This window comes from Pongo abelii, chromosome 3 (assembly GCF_028885655.2).
Source record: "Pongo abelii isolate AG06213 chromosome 3, NHGRI_mPonAbe1-v2.0_pri, whole genome shotgun sequence".
NCBI classification, from domain to species: Eukaryota; Metazoa; Chordata; class Mammalia; order Primates; family Hominidae; genus Pongo; species Pongo abelii.
Genome location: NC_071988.2, coordinates 51,346,713 through 51,351,694, shown reverse-complemented (window position 1 = coordinate 51,351,694; position 4,982 = coordinate 51,346,713). Strand labels below are relative to the sequence as shown.

The window sequence follows — 4,982 nt, the reverse complement described above, 5'->3', positions numbered from 1 at the left end:
CATCCCCCCAAAGAAGATATGCAGATGACCAATAAGCATATAAAAATATGTTCAATAGCATTAGTAACTAGAGAAATGTAAATCATACCACAAAAGAGTCAACTTCACAAACCACTTGGTGAATATAATAAAAAAACAGACATGAATAAGTGTTGACAAAGATGCTGAGAAATTGGGATACTCATACATTGATGGTGGGAATGTAAAATGGTACAGCCAATTTAGAAAACATTTTGACAGTTTCTGAAAAAATTAATCATTGACCCAGTTGCAATATGACCCAGTAATTATGGTATGAGATTTATATTCCAGTGAACTAAATGAATATTATACACACAATAACTTATACACGAATGTTCATTACATTATTCATAAAATCTAAAAAGTGGGAAAAAATCAAATGTCCATCAACTAATGAATAGCTAAGCAAAATGAGGTATCCATATAATTAAATATCACTGAGCCATAAAAATGAATATGATACTGATACATGCTACAATATCAATGAACCTTGAGACTATTATGCTAAATAAAAGCATCTAGAGACAAAGTTAGTATATTGCGTGATGCAGTTTATGTGAAGTGTTCAGATAAGCAAATCCCTAAAGACAGAATGTTGATATTTGCTCCCAGCATCCAGTGGGACATAAGGAAGATAAAGGACTGGGGAGCGAGTGCTAACTGGGATGGGGTTTTTTGGGGGGAGGGGATGAAAAAGCTTTGAAATTAGTGGTAATATCTGGACAACTTTGTGAACACACAAGACCATTGAATTGTACACATCAAAATGGTGACAAGTGACATATGCATATTTTCTCAATTAAAATATTGAAACATAAGGTTTTGTTTATCATCCTAAAGTCAAATATGTATACAAAACACCCCATTTATATTTATATAACAGCCAATTAATTCATCTTGGGTTAAAGATTGTACATAAGAACTCCATGTCACATTTCCTTGCTAGAATTACAGAATTCTACCCAGAGAGCAAGATTATATAATAAGTGTACTTATATTCATATATCTGATTTCTGCTTTATTTACAAGTGAATGTACTTTTAAGGTAGCATATTAACAAAGTTATAATTACTCAGTTTTTCATTTTTGATGGATTTGAAGAGTGTCCAAAGCAGTTTATTGAGAAAAAAATCTGGTGTTCATTTAATGAATGCATAAAATTTATAAAGAAAATACTATTCTAAAGCTTATAATTAAAATATTCCTCCATGCTGATCATATTTCCCAGCTCAGTCACTACTGAATTATTTCTTCAGGTATCTATTATCATATTTTTGAAATTTTTCTGCCATTTCTTGATTTCATAAATTAAAATTATTGAACCATTTTCAATGATGTATAATGATATTTTAGGTTTCATTTCTTTATGCCCAGGCTCATACATACCTTCTTTCCCTCCACATACTCAAATGTGATTATGCTTCACGTATTGTTAAGTTTATATCATTTTTATGTAATTATGATTATGTTCTTATTGTTCACAGATAGAAGCCACATACTCTTGTATGATTTCATTTTCATCTTTTCTTAATAGTTTTCAGACCTAACGACTGCCTTGCTTTCATTTGCCTACTTTTTTTTTTTTTTTTCTCTGAGACAAAGTCTTGCTCTTGTCACCAGGCTGGAGTGCAGTGGCACCATCTCAGCTCACTGCAACCCTCACCTCCCGGGTTCAAGTGATTCTCCTCCCTCAGCCTCTCAGTAGCTGGGATTGCAGGCGTGCGCCACCATGCCCAGCCTTGCCTAAGTTTCTCAGTACCCATTTTTTCCTAAATTTTTCAACAGAATTCTCAATCTCTTCTCAATGTTAAGTGCATCGTGGAATCTATCATTCCATATTTAATCATGTGGCTATTCCTCTATGAGTCCTCTGTCCTTTGGCTCCTATACATACGGCTAGAAAACTGCCAGCTGCAGAGCTGGCATCCTCACTCACACTTTCCTTTAACATCATTCTGGAAAATTATTTAGTCTTTATCTTGTATTTAGTCCTTTTTATGCTTTGTTAATTTATTTCTTTTTTTATGTGAAATGTGTTCTGCATTAGCTTTTTGAGAAAGGACACATGGAAATTAAATATTTTGCACCTCTGGAAGTGTTTGCAATCTTTCTTATTTCTGTTTGTTAATTTATTAGACTATGAATTCGTCAAGACTTCTTAACAAGGTGCCACAAACTGAGTAGCTTGAACAGCAGAAATTGATTGCCACACAGTTTTGGAGCTAGAAGTCCAAGATCATTGTGTCTGGGGGGCTGGCTGGTTCCACTTGAGGTGTCTTAGAGGCTGTAAGGAAGAAACTCCTTCATGCCTCTCACCTAGATTCCAGTGGTATGCTGATCTTCTTTGGTATTTCTCGGCTTATAGAATCATCTCTTCGCTCTCCGCCTTAATCTCTTTATGGTGTTCTCTCTATATGTGTGTCTATGTCCAAGTCTCCCTTTTTTATAAGTGCATGATATTGGAGTAGAGGCCCATCCTATTTCACTATGTTCTCACCTAATTAATTTAGTGGCCAAGACTCTTGAGTCCCTGGAGTTTCACTGAAAGACACTGACATGAAGCAGATTGATTAATATGAGAAAAGACATACAAATTTAAATAACATTATATATATAGTAGCCTTAAAAATTAAGACCTGAAGATGCAGAGGAAATTGTCCATTTTTATGCTGTGTTCAACAGTTTGGACAGCCATGTAGAAATATGATTAGATAGAAAGGATATTATCTAACGTTAATAGATAGGTTAATTGATTAATAGATTTAGTGGTGAAACCCAGTAAAACCTCTCTGTCTAGGTTTTTCTTGGCCTGTCTGAGCACGCATTTCTTTTTTCTGGGTATGGGGCAGGGCCTCTCTCATAGTCAAACCAGGTAGGTCAGATAATTTCTTTATGGCCAGTTTTCACATAGACTACTTATAGGTTTTATGACTGGCTTTTGGGAAAAGAGGTTCTGGTTTCTATGACCCACCTTGGAGAGAGAGATTCTAGTTTCTGGGGCTACTCTTTGGGTAGAATGGAAATGAGAGACAGTAGGACAAGGGAAGTTTACAGAAAAAAATTGCTTCTGTGGCTGTTGCTGATGCCTTCTTTTTGGGGTATTGTTTTCTGATCTCCAATGCTAATTATGTGCACATTAACCCTATTTCCAAAAAAGATTATGTCATGAGGCACTGGGAGTTAGGACTAAGGACTTCAACATACACATTTTGGGGAAGATTCATTTCAACCCATAAAATGGACTCTACAGTTTTTGTTTATAAATTATTTTACTTCAGGTAATTAAAGTCACTTTTGCATCATAGACTATATTTTAGCATTGTTGAATGTTTTAATGCTACTTGGGTCCTGGGAACTTGTATATGTGTAACATATTTCCCTCACCTTTTCTTTTTTCTTTTTTTTTTTTTCTTTTTCTTTAATTCTTTAGGTATTCTGAAATTTTTGAATGGCATGCTCACTTAATTATTGTGTTAATGAAGTCTCTAAATCAGCCCATTCAACTGGCATACATCACTTGTGGTTCAAGAAGGGAAAGAGAACCTGTATGAAAGAGATACGTGTGTATGCACACGCATATTTATATGTTTACATATACATATAAAGAGATTTCTATGATTCAAGGGCCTGGATAAGTTAAGTTCAAACTCCGTAGGAAAGATGAGCTCATCTACTGAAGGAATTACTTCTCTCTGTTGCTAATTCAATCAGGCCCACCCAGATAACCAAAAATACTGTAATCTTTCTTACTTAATGTCAACCAATTAGGGGTTTTACTTGCATCTCCGAAATACTGTCATAGCATATCTAAATTAGAGTTTATTGAATAGTTTGGACTGACTGTGCCCAAGTCAATCTGAATATCAAACATACCATCAAAATCAATAAATAAAATTATCTTCATTTTCAGGAATTTTCTAGAAATATTTACACTGTACTTTTCTCCCCAAACTTTCTTTTCTTTTCTTTTTTTTTTTTTTTTTGGAAGTACTGCAATATCAAGTCAATGTGTGGAGGCATGGAGCAGGTGGGGCAACTTTCTAGTCCATCTCTTAGTTCCAAAAGTCCATTTAATATGTTGTCTCAGAAAAGGGATATATCACATATTAAACTGACAAGAACAGATACTGCAGTTGCTCTTAGCCAAAAGACCAAGAAGTGATCCTCAACATTTCTTTATTTTGTTTCTTCTCTTTTGGAAACATTATGAGACACCTGTTGAATAGTTGGCTTGATCTCTCCTTTAAAAATTTTTTGTTTTCCTATTTTTTGTATTTTGACTTTTTGTTATATTTTCTATTATATTACATAAATTTCATCTTTTAGTAATTGAAGAAACATTCTATTTTATCTATAATTCACCATATTTTAATTACTTGATTTCTAAATTCTGTTTTCATATATGTCCACTTGTGGATCTTTGGATGCAAAAGGTTATCTAATTACTCTGAGGACATGATGGTTAACACTGAGTGTCAACTTGATTGGATTGGAGGTTGCAAAGTATTGTTCCTGGGTGTATCTGTGAGGGTGTTGCCAAGGGAGATTAACATTGGAGTCAGTGGACTGGGAAAGGCAGACTCACTTTTAATCTGGGTGGGCACAATCTAATCAGCTGCCAGTATGGCCAGAATAAAAAGCAGGGTGAAATATGTGAAAAGATGAGCCTGGTTTAGACTCCCAGCCTATATCTTTCTCGCACGCTGGATGCTTCCTGCCCTTGTACATCAGACTCCAAGTTCTTCAGCTTTGGGACTTGGACAGGTTTCTTTGCTCCTCAGCTTGCAGACATCTGATTGTGGGACCTTGTGATTATGTGAGTTAATACTCCTTAATAAACTCGCCTTTATATATACCTCTATCTTATTAGTTCTGTCTCTTTAGAGAACCCTGACTAATACAGATTTTGGTACCAGGAGTGGTGCTAGAGGAAAACAATGTTAAGGATAAAGTCCTTTCAT

The 4,982-nt window shown here is 34.9% G+C and overlaps 1 non-coding gene across 1 annotated transcript; it reads right to left on the bottom strand.

The window, feature by feature from the left end:
* Nucleotides 1-3,986: 3,986 nt before the first annotated feature.
* Nucleotides 3,987-4,184, bottom strand: LOC112133322 (U2 spliceosomal RNA). Its single transcript, XR_002914982.2, has one exon. It is a non-coding gene; the product is annotated as a U2 spliceosomal RNA (small nuclear RNA).
* Nucleotides 4,185-4,982: the final 798 nt, after the last annotated feature.